Source organism: Salvia splendens, unplaced genomic scaffold (assembly GCF_004379255.2).
Source record: "Salvia splendens isolate huo1 unplaced genomic scaffold, SspV2 ctg588, whole genome shotgun sequence".
Classification (NCBI taxonomy): Eukaryota; Viridiplantae; Streptophyta; class Magnoliopsida; order Lamiales; family Lamiaceae; genus Salvia; species Salvia splendens.
In genome coordinates, this window is record NW_024599248.1 from 4,821 (window position 1) to 22,516 (window position 17,696).

Here is a 17,696-nt window from a genome sequence, read left to right on the forward strand (position 1 = left end):
TGAACGAGAGGAAATGCTTCGGATCTACGATCCTTGGCCCAACGAACAATCACACAATTGACGTGCATGAAAAGATGGTGGCCCCATCCTTTTATACTCCCTCATCTCACGCATGCCACCTCACTCTAAACCACCTCACCCGTACCACCTTGCCAGCTCATCAATTCGGATGTCACATTCTCCTTATTCAATTCCTTCAACTCATTTATTATGCACTTAGGCGTCCTACTCTTACGTCGCATGTACGCATCGACCCCTCCACGATCGTGCATGCAACATTACCCTCTCCTTAAGGTTCCTTGTCCTCAAGGAACCAAGGAAAACGTTCTTTAATCACGTCGGCAAACTCCCATGAAGCATCGGCCGGAGATTGTCCACCCAATGAATCAGCCATTGGGTAACAGCTTGGTTACGTCGTTTGATCATCTTCCGCTCGAGTATTGCCTGAGGAATGGCATCATTAATATGGGATATAACAGGAAGATCTGGTACTGGACCGTTAGGAGGTGATGCGGCCTTCAGTAAGGACACACATGGAAGACATCATGTATCGCAGCAGTAGTAGGCAATCTCAGTTTATACGCCACTTTTCCAATCCGGTCTTGAATCTGATATGGCCCATAGTATTTAGGCTCAAACTTTGATGGTGTCCTCGTATGGATTTCTGCCTGTAAGCCTGCAGCCTTAACCATACCCAATCTCCAATAGAATATTCTTTATCCTCCCTGTGCTTATCGGCTTGCTTCCTCATCCTTGCTGCAGATTTCTCCAAGTTTTGCTTCAAGATTTGAATCATTTCCTCTCTATCCCTCAATGCAATGTCCACTGCCTCAACTTGAGAATCTCCTGGTAGATAAGGGACATGAAGAGGAGGAGCATACCCATACAATGCCTCAAAGGGTGTCATCTTAATACTGGTATGAAATGAAGTATTATACCAATACTCTGCAAGGCCTAGCCAATGTGCCCACGAATGAGGTTTCTCCCCTACCGAGCACCTTAGATAGCTCTGCAAACAACGGTTCACCACCTCTGATTGCCCATCGGTTTCAGGGTGATAGGCTGTAGAATATAACAGCTCCACACCTAGCAATCCAAAGAATTCCTTCCAGAAAACCCCCACAAAGATAGCTCCGCGATCACTGACTATTTTAACTGGCATACCATGTAATTTGAAGACAGAGTTCAAGAATACATCAGCTACTTGTTTGGCTGTGAAAGGGTGAGACAACGCCATGAAATGAGCATATTTGCTCAACCTATCCACCACCACCATTATAGCATTTCTTCCTTGAGAATTTGGAAGAGCCTCAATGAAGTCCATAGTTAAATCAGTGAACAAGGCAGTAGGTACTGGAAGTGGTTGCAATAGTCCAGCTTTTGCGGAGTTACCCGGTTTATATCTTTGACACACCACACAAACTCTAACAAACTCCCTCACTTCCTTCAACAACTTAGGCCAATACAACAAGGCTGAGATCCTTTTATAAGTCACCAACACTCCAGAATGTCCAGCCAAGGCAGAATTGTGAAAAGAGATAGAATCTGAGCCTTAAATGCAAATCATTACCCACTACAAGCTTACCATACCTCCTTAGCTCTTCCTATGCCAGCTGAATTTTGGATGAGAGTCACGGTTCTTCTTTTTGTCTGCAATAATCTGTTGGATCTGTGAATCCTTAGCCCAAGATGCCTTAATCTTAGTAATAAGCTCAATAGGAATAATATAAGATGTAAGGGCATAAACCATAGTTTCTGGTACTCTGGAGAGTGCGTCAGCAGCAGAGTTTTCAACCCTTTCTTGTACCGAATTTCATAGTCAAAATGCATAAGCTTGGCCATCCAAGCTTGTTGTGTTGGAGTAGTGAGTTTCTGCTCCAACAAATACTTCAAACTTTGATGATCCGTCATTATAATAAACTTTCTGCATTGCAAATAATGATACCACTTTTTTACTGCCATTAAAATGGCCAGCAGCTCCTTTCATAGACTGATAAGGCTTGGTATCTCACTGATAAGGCCTTGCTGATAAAGGCTACGGGATGTTTCTCTTGCATCAAGACAGCCCCTATTCCAACTCCAGAAGCATCAGTTTCTACTACAAAGTCTTTGGTGAAGTCAGGCAGGGCTAATACAGGAGCTGAAACCATGGCCAATTTCAGCTGCTCGAAAGCTTTTTGAGCTTCTTCCGTCCAACAAAACGTGGTTTTCTTGGTCATTTCCACTAGTGGTCGAGCTATTACACCATATCCTGACACAAATCTTCGATAATACCCGTTAATCCCAAGAAACTCCGGATATGCTTAATAGTCTTTGGTTGAGGCCATTCTCTGACTGCTTCAGTTTTGCTGCTGTCAGTTGCTACGCCCTCCTTTGATATAACATGGCCCAAATACTCCACTTTTCTGCAGCCAAATGCACACTTGGACCTCTTGGCCAATAAGTTTTGTTGCTTCATCAGACCCAACACCACAGACAAATGTTTCTCATGATCTTCCTTGTTGCTGCTGTAGATGAGTATATCATCAAAAAATACCAGTACAAACTTCCTTAGATGGGCTCTAAACACCGTATTCATAAGGTTTTGAAATGTGGCTGGTGCATTTGTGAGGCCGAAAGGCATCACTAAAAACTCATAGTGCCCGGCATGAGTTTTAAATGCTGTTTTAAACACATCTTCAGGAGCCATTCTTACCTGCCAGTAACCCGATCTCAGATCGATCTTAGAAAACCATTTAGCTCTTCCTAGTTCATCAAGCAATTCCTCAATTACCGGAATAGGGTATTTATCCTTGATTGTAATAGCATTGAGTGATCGGTAGTCAACACACATCCTCCACGAAGAGTCTTTCTTCTTCACCAAGACTATAGGACTAGCAAATGGACTCTGACTTTCCCTGATCACTCCCCGATTCTAGCATTTCTTTAATCATGTTTTCAATCACATCTTTCTGTTGAGCTGCATATTTGTAGGGTCTAATATTCACTGCTTCGGCCCCTTCTTTCAATACAATCTTATGATCCTGAGCTCTCAATGGAGGCAATCCTCTTGGCTCTTCAAACATATCAACATAAGTTGTCAGTATAGCATCCAATTCTGGCCAAATTTCTTCCTCATGCATTCCATAGCAACTTCCAAACTCTCCTTCCGCAGTAGGCATCAACAAACTCATCTTATGCTCATGATCATCTGTATCATTTTGCTTACACACATGCAACTGATGCAGCTGCTCACTCTTAACAGGCCAATCCTCTCCTAGCAACTTAACCTCTTCCCCATTCAACAGAAACACCATACTGAGCTTACTAAAGTCCCATTTAATTTCTCCCAAGGTAGATAACCATTGGCCACCCAAAATAAGATCGTAAGTTTCCAGCTGAATTACATAAACTTCAGTGGTGAATTTGAAACTCTGCATTTCCCACTGGAAGGTGCTACTCTTTTGAGTACACTGCAGCAATTGCCCATTTGCTACTTCCACGGCTCTAGGTGGAACCTGCACAAATTGGCCCTTAATTTTTCCAGCCACTCGACTACTAAGGAAGTTGTGAGTACTCCCCGTATCAATCAGTATTTTGAGCACCTTTTTCTGACATAATCCTTTCATTCTCATAATTTGAGGACCCTCTCTTCCCCATACTGCGTGTAGAGATAACTGCAGATTAAGTTCATCTTCAGATTCTTCCTCTACCTGCTCCCCTTCCTCATCTTCTTTCACTTCGGTCTCGTCCCCCAGCATTTGCATAACATAAGAGCGTCGCTTAGTGCAATGGTGATTCGGTGTGAACCTCTCCTTACACCAGAAACACTCATTTCTTGCCCTCTTCTCATCCATTTCCTCGGGTGTAAGGTTATGGTGGTTTCTAGCTCCGCCAGCTCTGCCATTATCCCGACCGCCACCCGCATTAACATTTCCACTAGGCTTGTAATTAGTAGATGTTACCACCAATGGTTTGGATTGAGAATAGTAGCTGCTTGCACCCTGCCCTACGTTATGATTTGCTTTCGACTTTCCTCCTAGAGCTCTCACCGTCAGCTCCTGTAATTTAGCCAACGAATAAGCCTCAGCCAAACACTTTGGTCTGAACATTCTCACCGGCATTTGGAGTTCATCAACCAGCCCAGATAAGAAGAAACTAAGTGCCTGATCCTCTCTAATTCCCGTTCGCGGGTAGATCTCATCAAACTGATCCATGTATAATTGCAGAGTACCCTTCTGCTTCAAATTCCTAAGATCTGCTAGTGGATCTTCGTAAGCATGCGCGCCAAATCTCGCTCCCAACGCTGCAATATAGCAATTCCAATCGGCATAAGCCGCTTCACCTTGCAAGCTTGCAAAACCCCGATGCCATTGTAAGGCTTTCCCTTCGAAGTGGATCGCCGCCACTCTTACTCGATCCTTGAACGGCACCTTGCCACCTCAAAGAAAAATTCAGATCGCATAACCCAGCCTTCAAATCCCTCTCCATCGAACTTAGGAAACTCATATCGAGTTGATCTTCCCAGATCCTCTCTCACATCATTCAGGTCTACCGCGATTTCCTTCTTCTTCCCACTACCTTCACCTACTTCCGAATTCTGCATGTACTGTTGATTTTGCAGGCTGATGGTTGCAATAGCTTTCATAATACCCTCCAATTTCCCTTCAATTTTCCTTCCTGCTTCTTCGCAAACTGCTCAATCATCTCACCCATTCTCCTCTCCATCGCCTCCATCAACATCTTCCTCTCCGACTCGGCACCGCGCGTCGCCGAACTCATGTCCGGAGATCGAGAGCTCTGATACCACTTGATGTGATTTCAGCTCAATCTTAGCTCAAAACACCACAACGACAACCAAAATCAACACCGATTCAACATAACACGAGAAATCAACACAAGTAATGGGGGAAACGAAAATGATGGATTGATTAAAACGAACAATACAAGCTAAGGAAAGTGAAATGACGAAAGGAACAACTGAACGAGAGGAAATGCTTCGGATCTACGATCCTTGGCCCAACGAACAATCACACAATTGACGTGCATGAAAAGATGGTGGCCCCATCCTTTTATACTCCCTCATCTCACGCATGCCACCTCACTCTAAACCACCTCACCCGTACCACCTTGCCAGCTCATCAATTCGGATGTCACATTCTCCTTATTCAATTCCTTCAACTCATTTATTATGCACTGAGGCGTCCTACTCTTACGTCGCATGTACGCATCGACCCCTCCACGATCGTGCATGCAACATAAATCGGGGTGGTTCGGAGTTGTTCCGGGCCTGTCCGGAGTGGTTTCGGGGGATGGCACGGGGCAGCAAGCAACGGCGTCTGACGGAGGCGGTGAAGGAGCCGATGGCAGCAGCGGCCGGCGACAGCAGCGGCCGGCGACAGCAGCAGCGTTCTCCAGTGACAACAGCGTCATCTTCCGGCGAAAATCAAGGGAGAAGCCGACGATTTCTGTCGGTTGATTTGTCGAAGGAAGAAAGAGGGATAGGGAGAGAGAGAAAAGTATGGAGATGGTGAAGTCGGGAGAGAGGAGGGGCGCGAGATCGGTGCCTCACCGGAGACGCCAGAGCTGACCCGGAGTGGAAACCGAAGGGAGATGGTGCCCGGTGGCTGGCGGTGAATTGGAGAGGGCGACAGGAATTGAAAAGAGAGAGAAAGAACAGAGATAGAGGGAGATTGAGAACCGAGAATGGGGGAATGGGAAAGGAATTGATGCTTTGGGCTTTTGTTTTAAAACCAAAGTTGGGCCTCTCTTTTATTTTGTTTGGGCCTTCTTAATTAATTTGGAAGTAATAGGTGAGGAAAATAATTAAGTCTTGGGCCGATAATTAATTGTAGCGAATTATTTAAATATGCGATTGTATAATTTTGGAAATTTATTCCTACATCGTGGTGGGAAATACGAGGAGCCAACGGAGGAAGTATTGGCGTAAGCGGCCGACCGGCGTCGCCCGCGACGCCTTGGGCGGCCGCCGAATAATCGAAAGTGCACGAAAACTGAGAAACGAGATAAAAGACTTTAATTAGAGTGCATCAAGTACTCAGCCCCTGCATATGTTTCCCTATGTGCAGGTTGAGCGTGGACGGGGGACGGAGGATGTTGAGTATTTGGACGAAGACAGTATTCAATAAATGTTCCGGTTGCTATTGTGTCTTCATATATAGTAGTAGCCAACTCTCAAATCCTTCCGCTATGCCAGGTTTTAAAACTCTGATGTTTCTGTATTCTGTTGGATTATTTTCATATGAACTTGATACTTCATGATTTCAACTATTATCTGGTAATAAAGTTTCACCTTTTGATCTACATGTCGAACCCCTTGATTGTTTTCCCCTTCTTCCCCGCTTCTTAATTCCCATTAGTCGCGACCCACCATGCTTTCTATCCTTAGGAAGTGCGGCCGTGACACATTCAAACCATCCAATATGCTAAATAATAATTCAGCACATTATTTCAACTCAATTCACAACCCATTACAAACTCTAGCGAACTATCCAACAATTACTCTAATAATGTAAAAGATAAGTATACTAACCGAAAAAAATATACGAATTTGGGGAAAGTAATAGCACGATTGATGAATGGACGGCGAAATCACGGAGAGGAGGGCGAATTCGCGACGAGAGGCGCTGCTTTGGATAAAATCGCGAAGTGTGTGGTGTGAGTTTTTCGCGATTCGGGGGAGGCGAGGCTGCTATAACAGTCTGTATAAACACGCCACTCGTGTTGGCGTTTTTCAATTATAAAACGCCATCCGTGATAGCATCTTTATGTAACACGCCATTCTCTTCAGCGTGTCTAATTTACTAAACACGCTAACCCGAAAGGCGTTTTTTACTTATACACGCCAACCAAGTTGGCGTGTTTTAACGTAACAGTATTTGGAGAAAATACGAGTAAAATACGACGACATTATAAAACGCCAACTAGGCTGGCGTCTTTACTTATAGACACGCCAATGCGGGTGGCGTTTTCCCCATTTATGGAAGAGATAACAAAATTGGTACATTTTCGTTATTTTAAAGGTAAAGTAGCCTATATATCCGATTTTCTCATGTTTATCAGCCGTCACTCAACCCAACCCAACCCAACCATCTACTTTTTAATATTTAATTAATTTTTATCTTCTCTGCATTATCTTCCACATCATTAATATTCATCCAACCCAACCATACATTTTTTTATGTTTTTATCAATGACCACTCAACCACACCATTTTATATTATTTTGTAATAATAATATTAATAGATAAATTATTTATTATTGGACAATAAAATTTATAAAAAAACACAATAAATGACAAACTAAAATTATAAAAATAAATAAATAAAAATGTAAATGACAATAATTAAAATACCAAATTAAAAATAAATAATTGGTGCAGAACTATAGTAAAGGAAACTAAAAAATACTCCATGAAATTGTATCAAAGAAGGATTAGGAGGAGAAAAGATGATATTTTTTTATGCAAAACTATAGCAAATGTGGTCACTATTTATAGATGATGAAAACTTATAAAATCTGATATAATTTTTGGATATGATATATAAAAGATATTTTAATTTAGAACAAAATATTATCAACCAATCTAATTGGCGGATGTAATATGGATGAAGACCATGTGGTATGTGGTTGCCCTCAAAGGGACCAAGATCGAAGAGGGAGAGAGACCGTAGGTTTCAATTTTTTTTTTAAGTTAACATATGATGTGGCGGTCATCTATATCCAACCGATAAACATGGGACCATGTTTATCGGTTGAGGAGGGTCGACCGCCACCTCATTATGTATTAAAAAAAAGTTGATTGCAAGTATTTGTCTCTCTCCTTGAGCTCAGTCGGTTTATAAAAAAACACAATAAATGACAAACTAAAATTATAAAAATAAATAAATAAAAATGTAAATGACAATAATTAAAATACCAAATTAAAAATAAATAATTGGTGCAGAACTATAGTAAAGGAAACTAAAAAATACTCCATGAAATTGTATCAAAGAAGGATTAGGAGGAGAAAAGATGATATTTTTTTATGCAAAACTATAGCAAATGTGGTCACTATTTATAGATGATGAAAACTTATAAAATCTTATAATTTAGGATATGATATATAAAAGATATTTTAATTTAGAACAAAATATTTATCAACCAATCTAATTGGCGGATGTAATATGGATGAAGACCAGGTGGTATGTGGTTGCCCTCAAAGGGACCAAGATCGAAGAGGGAGAGAGACCGTAGGTTTCAATTTTTTTTTTAAGTTAACATATGATGTGGCGGTCATCTATATCCAACCGATAAACATGGGACCATGTTTATCGGTTGAGGAGGGTCGACCGTCACCTCATTATGTATTAAAAAAAAGTTGATTGCAAGGATTTGTCTCTCTCCTTGAGCTCGGTCGGTTTGGAGGCAACCACCTACCACTTGGTTGGTCAACTTATTTAATGATTCTGCCAATTAGATTATGTCAAATGACACATTCTCAATGGTTGATAATTTCTTTTTAAAAGTTTATATATTTCAAATATATTGTATTAAAAAATTATACCAAAATTCATATTTTTTCATCCTGTATGAATAGAAACCACATTTCATATTGTTTTGCACAAAAAAATCCCATCTTTTCTTCTCATATAATCCTTCTTTGGTAAAATAAAAAATCTCATATTTTATCCTCTACAAATATTGTAATTTATGTTTTCTATTTATTTGTTGTTATAAGTTTTAGTTTCTCATTTATTGTGGTTTTTTTAATAATTATATTGTGGAATAAGAAATATTTCATGTGATAATAATATTATTAAAAAATAAAAGTATACAAATAAATATATAATGGTGTTGTCGGGTGGTTATTAATTAAATATCCAAAGGTATGTTATGGTATCATTTCTAGCTTATAATTTTTGCTTCCTCATTGCATTCTCTATGTTGCATCACTGAATTTTCTATATAAAAAAATTGTAATTATTTATCTATTTTAAGCACTCTTTTTGTGTGATTATTATGGTCCTAATATGTGATCTTACCAGAAAAAAATGACGTATGGAATTTACCTTTCTCGATGATTGACATCCTAACAATACTTCTGAGTCATCAAAAGACCAGTGCAATAGGAAGTATATGGGCCATTGTGACTAAAATAAAGAGTGAGTGAGGCAGGGATGGAAGATGTTGATGTTGACGTTAACAACGGGATGATAGCGGCATCCAATAAAACCAACTACTAGCAAAAAATCTTCAAGATACAAGAATGCAAATGGTGTAAATGGTTAAAATTGGCATGACTCCATAAGTAAGAAACAAGGATAGAGAATTTCAAGAAATTTGTGTAAAATTTTCTAATTGGATTTTTCTGTTTTCTCTTTGCATTAAGTAAATATATGATACCTATAACAAGTTTTCTAATTTTTCCATACCTAACTTGGAGTTGTTTATCTTTTCATAAAATTATTACACAATATAAAGTTAATATGATGAAAAATCAATGAGTCGTGCAACACACGAGGTTGATACTAGTCTATCAATATCTAAAGTGAGAGTTTTTTGGGAACTTTTATAAATGCCAGTTTAGCCCTTTTTGGCGGGAAACTGGGCATTATAACAGCTGTATTTTTATGTTTTTTGTATCAATTTTGTGTTAAATGTCATAAATCCTGTTGATTAAAATCTTATATCAGTTTTCTTTGTATGTATCGAGAATTGTGTGGGGTAGGGTGCAGCCTATGTGTTTTATACTTGCATAGGCTTTTGTACGAAAATACTATTATATTACACAATATATATATATATATATATATATATATATATATATATATATATATTATTCTTCTAGATTATCTTCTCAATCCCTGAAAAAGTATTAATAATATGTTAGTACTCATACTTAAAACCTATAATGTATAGGTTTGAAATTATGAATGAAATTGTACCTATGATATCATAGAGGCAGGGAATAAAATCACAATTTCATTCATGTGAAAAATGAGAATAAAATCATAATTTTAGATCATGAAACATGAGACATACAGGGAGAGATATGCCAAGAGACGCACAAAGACGGAGGGTGACAAACTATTAAATGTACAAAAATCTTCACACAAAGACGGAGGGTGACAAACTATTAAATGTACAAAAATATTTCCTGCAAGGCAATAGCAATTATCTATTTCCAATTCAATTTATCCTTGAACAAGGTTAAATAATATGTTAGTTTTAATATTTAAAACCTATATTTAGAATTATCAATGAAGCAGCATCAGAGAAATCCAGACTGAGAGAATATAGTCACAATTTTAGAACATGATAAAAAAGAAAAAGAAAAAGAAAAAGAAAAAGAAAAAGAAAGAGAGAATGAAATTAAAATTTTAGAACATGAAAAATAAGAGAGAGAGAGAGAGAGAGAGAGAGAGAGTGGGACAGAATATAAATTTATAAATCTGTTGTAAATGAACAGATACCATATTAAATGAAAAACCTATCAAGTAGTATATATATTTTAAAAACTAAGCACTGTATTCGTTTGTGTAAAGAAAATTGGAGACATAATACACCCTATTAAATAAATAGATGATAGGATTTGCAAAGCATTCTAGAATTAATATTTGCAAAGAGTAGTAATTGTATTTGAAATCTGACTCTAATAATCTCTAATACCTCATCAACATTATGCTAATGTAAGTTAGATATGACTATGTTGTCAAATATAGATACAGGACATAGCTCGAAAAGAAAGAATTACATACCTTTTTTTTTATATGGTGATGTCTTGATTCAGTAGAGTAGGAGTAGGAGTAGGAGTAGGTATTGTAGCCGCCCATGCTTGCAATGTTATCTTCTCTTTATAATGATTGCAGAGTGAAGAGAGAGAGGCCGCTTTTCTTTTCCTTCTCTTTCCTTTTTCTGAAGAGTTGAGAGTGAGAGGCTGCTATTATATTTTTAGGGTTAGGTGTTTTTTTTAACTCAATAAGTCACCTATATATAATAGTACAAGTGAAGTTAATAATTGCTGAAATGAATTGGGCCTTAAATGACCTTATATGGTTGCAAACTTATGAAATTAAATAGGCCGAATTTATGAGAAATGAATCTGTAATATTTAACTTATATTCATATCAATATTAATATTAATATTAATGTATGAGACATGAATCTATAATATTTAACTTATATTCATATTAATTTAATTTTATATTCGTATTAATATTAATTAATAATAATACTAATATGAATATAAGTGTAAAAGACTTTGTATTAATACTTGGCATGCAAGTTGTTAAAGTATTTTAAGTCTGAATATTATTATCAGATATTTTTTATAAATAGAAAATAGTTGTTATGCGGAAGGTCTCTCATGATTATGTTTTTTTGGGAACATGCATAATTTTCCAACAAGCATGTTGAAGAGGTGAGCACTATAAATACCCCTGCCACTCACTCCTTCAATGACTCACTAAATTCTCTCAACCAAAATCATTCAGCAGAATCATCATCAGAAATAGTTCAGAACCTTTCTTCTTCTTAATTCATCTATTCTCATTTAAATCACTGCTCATTTATTGTTTATCTATTCTTCTATGAATCTGCAGTCTTTATTCTTACTGTATTTCTTTCAGTTTATGCTATTTCTGCTTTATCACTATTTTTTTCTATTTTAGTTTCATATTGTCTTAATGTTACTTATGTTTTTAAAAGTTTCCATAACTACTTAGCACCACCCTATGAAGGTAGTTTTCTAACTTGTATTTGTCATTGCTGTGATGCACCTCATCTGTGAAATCTTGAGTGCCATCTCTGATTCATATTTTGGATCACGAAGTTCCTGCAACTAATGAATGAAATTATTTGTTCCTGTTTCTGAACTTAATACACAATCGTATTCAATTTAAGTGATCTGTTGATTCTCATAAAAAGGCACTGACCTCATTTTACAATTTCTGTTCAATGATTTGCCTTTTTTGCCACTTCTATTTGCAATATATTGGGATCATTTACTGCACAAAATAGGTTGTTAGTTTAAATACTGCATACATTCTTTAAAGTTTAAATTAGTCACTGATTTTTGAATATTTCTTTTCAATAGCAGAAAGCATTGTATCTCAAACAATGGCATGAATATTTCTTAAATGACCTTATATGGTTGCAAACTTATGAAATTAAATAGGCCGAATTTATGAGAAATGAATCTGTAATATTTAACTTATATTCATATCAATATTAATATTAATATTAATGTATGAGACATGAATCTATAATATTTAACTTATATTCATATTAATATTAATTTTATATTCGTATTAATATTAATTAATAATAATACTAATATGAATATAAGTGTAAAAGACTTTGTATTAATACTTGGCATGCAAGTTGTTAAAGTATTTTAAGTCTGAATATTATTATTAGATATTTTTTATAAATAGAAAATAGTTGTTATGCGGAAGGTCTCTCATGATTATGTTTTTTTGGGAACATGCATAATTTTCCAACAAGCATGTTGAAGAGGTGAGCACTATAAATACCCCTGCCACTCACTCCTTCAGTGACTCACTAAATTCTCTCAACCAAAATCATTCAGCAGAATCATCATCAGAAATAGTTCAGAACCTTTCTTCTTCTTAATTCATCTATTCTCATTTAAATCACTGCTCATTTATTGTTTATCTATTCTTCTATGAATCTGCAGTCTTTATTCTTACTGTATTTCTTTCAGTTTATGCTATTTCTGCTTTATCACTATTTTTTTCTATTTTAGTTTCATATTGTCTTAATGTTACTTATGTTTTTAAAAGTTTCCATAACTACTTAGCACCACCCTATGAAGGTAGTTTTCTAACTTGTATTTGTCATTGCTGTGATGCACCTCATCTGTGAAATCTTGAGTGCCATCTCTCATTCATATTTTGGATCACGAAGTTCCTGCAACTAATGAATGAAATTATTTGTTCCTGTTTCTGAACTTAATACACAGTCGTATTCAATTTAAGTGATCTGTTGATTCTCATAAAAAGGCACTGACCTCATTTTACAATTTCTGTTCAATGATTTGCCTTTTTTTGCCACTTCTATTTGCAATATATTGGGATCATTTACTGCACAAAATAGGTTGTTAGTTTAAATACTGCATACATTCTTTAAAGTTTAAATTAGTCACTGATTTTTGAATATTTCTTTTCAATAGCAGAAAGCATTGTATCTCAAACAATGGCATGAATATTTCTTAAATGACCTTATATGGTTGCAAACTTATGAAATTAAATAGGCCGAATTTATGAGAAATGAATCTGTAATATTTAACTTATATTCATATCAATATTAATATTAATATTAATGTATGAGACATGAATCTATAATATTTAACTTATATTCATATTAATATTAATTTTATATTCGTATTAATATTAATTAATAATAATACTAATATGAATATAAGTGTAAAAGACTTTGTATTAATACTTGGCATGCAAGTTGTTAAAGTATTTTAAGTCTGAATATTATTATCAGATATTTTTTATAAATAGAAAATAGTTGTTATGCGGAAGGTCTCTCATGATTATGTTTTTTTGGGAACATGCATAATTTTCCAACAAGCATGTTGAAGAGGTGAGCACTATAAATACCCCTGCCACTCACTCCTTAGTGACTCACTAAATTCTCTCAACCAAAATCATTCAGCAGAATCATCATCAGAAACAGTTCAGAACCTTTCTTCTTCTTAATTCATCTATTCTCATTTAAATCACTGCTCATTTATTGTTTATCTATTCTTCTATGAATCTGCAGTCTTTATTCTTACTGTATTTCTTTCAATTTATGCTATTTCTGCTTTATCACTATTTTTTTCTATTTTAGTTTCATATTGTCTTAATGTTACTTATGTTTTTAAAAGTTTCCATAACTACTTAGCACCACCCTATGAAGGTAGTTTTCTAACCTGTATTTGTATTTGTCATTGCTGTGATGCACCTCATCTGTGAAATCTTGAGTGCCATCTCTCATTCATATTTTGGATCACGAAGTTCCTGCAACTAATGAATGAAATTATTTGTTCCTGTTTCTGAACTTAATACACAGTCGTATTCAATTTAAGTGATCTGTTGATTCTCATAAAAAGGCACTGACCTCATTTTACAATTTCTGTTCAATGATTTGCCTTTTTTGCCACTTCTATTTGCAATATATTGGGATCATTTACTGCACAAAATAGGTTGTTAGTTTAAATACTGCATACATTCTTTAAAGTTTAAATTAGTCACTGATTTTTGAATATTTCTTTTTCAATAGCAGAAAGCATTGTATCTCAAACAATGGCACCATGCATTAGTTGCAGGACAATCTTCTACTTAAAGTTACAACTCTACCATCAAGGTCGGTTGCATCCGTGTTTTATGAATACAATTCTGGAGACAATAATGATAGCACTTTGGAAGTAGTATTCCATGATAGGCTGGTATGTTTACCAAAACAGAATACATGAAATATAGAAAGTTTTATATAATATATATGTTTCTATTTACTAATTTTTTGTTTATAGGGCACCAGAATTCAAACTTCTCTTCCAAAGAATGCATGCAAGAAAATTGGTTCACAAATATAGGCTCATAGATATTCCAAGCATGCATCATTGTATTCAACAGCACATGAATCAGGCAAAGTAAATTATTTGTTCTCAGAATTTGCTTATGCTTTCTACAAACAGTCATTGACACCACATGAATCATGCAAAGCAAAATATTTGTTTTCAGAATTTGCTTATGCTTTCTACAAACAGCAATATTGACACCAAAATGACAACGTTATCACAGTTATTAGCAAAGTGTGGCATACACATTAGGTAATTTAATAGTTACCTTGACTTCACAGCATTAATTTAGTCCTTTTGCACTCAGAAAACACTGCAGAATATGACAGTAAAGTTTATATGTTAATTAAAAAAATATTTGAACATACAAATTACGGTGTTGATAAAAATCAGATTATAGTATATTTTCTTTTAAAATATCAATTGCAGTTTATTATTTTAATCAATAGTTAAGAATATTATCTATTTTGGGACCAAACCACAAACTTCTAAAGATCAGTCTAGCATGGTCATATATATTGCAAGCTTGCATGAATGCATTTAAAAAGCACATGATTCGTGCAAATTAATTCTTATTTTTCAGAATTTGATGCATGCTTAAAACAGATACATCCGTATTGACACCAAATCACATTATCACAGATATTAGCAATTACCTTTAATGCACAGCACCAATTTTAGTAATTACATATTAAGTTACTATTCTAAGTGTAAGTAATTACAAAATTACCTTTAATGCACAACACCAATTTTAGTCGGTTTGTACTCTTAAAACCCCATTCTCTTCCTCTGCAAAATATGAGAGTAAACTTTAATATTAATGGGAATTGATATTGTGGGAATGATTTTGCAAATGAATTTCTCAGATTTATTACTAATGAAGCTCAGATTTACCTAATATATAACATCTATAATTACTATTTATTAGTATCATGCCCGGAGAGCTACTATTTCCATGCCAACTACAAGGCCCAGGTGAATAGATTTCTTTATATAGTCTCAAAACAACAATACAACATCAGTGACACCAAAAGTAAACAATTACTAGAAAACAAACACAGTATCTCACCTCTAAATATATGTTTGAATTGCCATTCATTTCCATGTGTATCCCTAGCAATCAATTCCTGTGTCGGAAGCTCAGAATCTGTTGGCTCGTATTCTGATAGGAGATCAATCATTGTCAGCAAATATAGGAAACTAGTGTACATTTGTATATAGCTAAAGGAAGCAGATAAATAGTTACCAATGGGGGAAGACACTCATTTGCATGTTTATGAAAGACAGAAAATCCACCATGTGTGCTGGTATCAGAAGCAGTAAAAACTTTGCAGGACGAATGAAATGCAGGTCTAGGAGTCCCATCAATAGGACTATCCGGACTTATTGGCTCGCTTTGCTACAAACAGATTTACCCCAGTTACATATTTAAGTTGCAAACCAAAAAGATGCCTGCTTGATTTTTGAGCTAGGCACAATGAAAGAACAAACATGATTATTTTTCCAAAATCAAGGAGCAAGCGAAAATCTATTAGGTTTAGTACCCCTAAACCCGACAAAGCCATGAACATTCCCATATGTATTCCTACAGTGAAGAAATTGTACCTTTTTCCTAATGCACGGCTCACTATTTTCTTTAATTTTATTCTTTTTAAGCTACATATTATTTGATTATCTGATTCTGGATTTAAATTTTTGTCCTGAAGCATTGAAGAAGTTAATGAAATCTTTAATACTTAAGAGTTGTGCATCAGAACAGTTAACTCTTTCAAGTTCAGATACAAAATATACCTTACAATCGTGTTACTGTTGTCCTCAGCATCTCTAGCTGTTCCTTTCAAACTTTTTCGTACATGTTCTGTTCGGCCATTTGAAATTAATCATTAGCAGTAATATAAATATATTAGACATTATAGGCATAAAATTGTGTTTCAATAATTTCAGTTTTGTAAGTATAGTACTTATACGCTTATCGGATGAACTTCTTGGCATGCTTCTTTCTCTCGCCCATTTAAGCTTTGACTTTGATTTTGAACTGTTAATCATGGCATTTCCTGGTGAAAACGAAGTACTATCAAGTCAGATTAGGAAGAATGCTATATGTTAATATTTTTGCACATCTGTTCAATAGCAGTTGATTAAGTTAATTTTGCCACTAGATAGTCACAGATTCGTTTTTTTTCCATCTTTGCAGCGATTAAATTGAATATTTAAACATGCAAAGAAAACAACAACAGAGTACATGTCTGCGGTGAAGATATCTTTACCTTTTTCATTTTTAGAAATTTGAATAGCTGCACGACTCCCTTCGATTTCTCAACCGTTTTCTCAATGTTTTGGGACATTTGCCAAAAATCTGACGAGGAAGAGAATTTTTGCCTCAGATCTGTTAGGGTTTTGACCAATTTTTTAGAATCCTGTCGAAAAAATAATTTCTCTAGAGTTTTGAAAGGGATTCCGATTACCTTTTCGTTGTTGAAGGTCGTCGCTTATTGCGCGTTCCCACCGTAAGCTCCACTGACGTTGCATCTGCGCTTTCCGGAGAAATGGTGGAGGGAACGTCCACACCGGTGGCGGATTCGTGAGGGCGGATCAGATAGATCTGAAGAGCCTCGACGATCAGATCCACCGGCATCTCATCCACGCAGGGAGAGATGACGAGGCTGAACAAGAAATGAGAAATGGGCAGCGGCGACGTCTGGAATACGGTGGTTGTATCCCGGCTTGAAGGTGGCCACCGTAAATGAAGAAAGATAGAGATGGTTAGAGATTGAGCTGCAATAACCGAGAAGTCACCCACTACTTTTTATTTTTTCTTATTTCTAATTTTAAAATGGACTTTTAAATTTTATTTCTTTACTTTTATTATTCCATACTAAATCAAGTAAAAATTCGTTGATTATTTCTTGATTTTTTTCTAAATTTAGTTCCATAATTTAATATTCCTTCTATCCCACAATAGGAGTGGCATTTTGTGTGAACATGAGTTTTAAGAATTGTAAAAATAGTGAGTTGAAAAGTAAGTGGAATATGAGACGCACTTTTTATATTGGTTTTGTAATAAAATGTGATCAGGAGTGAGTTAGTGGAATGTGAGACATACTAATAATTTTGATGAAAG

The 17,696-nt window shown here is 35.8% G+C and overlaps 1 long non-coding RNA gene across 25 annotated transcripts; it reads right to left on the minus strand.

Annotated features, from left to right (window-relative positions):
* Positions 1 to 9,941: 9,941 nt before the first annotated feature.
* LOC121790693 lies at positions 9,942 to 17,384 on the minus strand. Of its 25 annotated transcripts, none has more exons than XR_006048389.1 (15): positions 17,041 to 17,383; positions 16,843 to 16,931; positions 16,537 to 16,629; positions 16,367 to 16,433; positions 15,822 to 15,974; positions 15,645 to 15,737; positions 15,306 to 15,364; positions 14,844 to 14,888; positions 14,116 to 14,187; positions 13,928 to 14,021; positions 13,013 to 13,085; positions 12,831 to 12,918; positions 11,916 to 11,987; positions 11,760 to 11,815; positions 9,942 to 10,896 (listed from the first exon to the last, which is right to left on the minus strand). It is a non-coding gene; the product is annotated as an uncharacterized LOC121790693 (long non-coding RNA). The 25 variants fall into 25 exon arrangements; XR_006048384.1 differs by having other exon boundaries at positions 9,942 to 10,918; XR_006048388.1 differs by having other exon boundaries at positions 11,734 to 11,815.
* Positions 17,385 to 17,696: the final 312 nt, after the last annotated feature.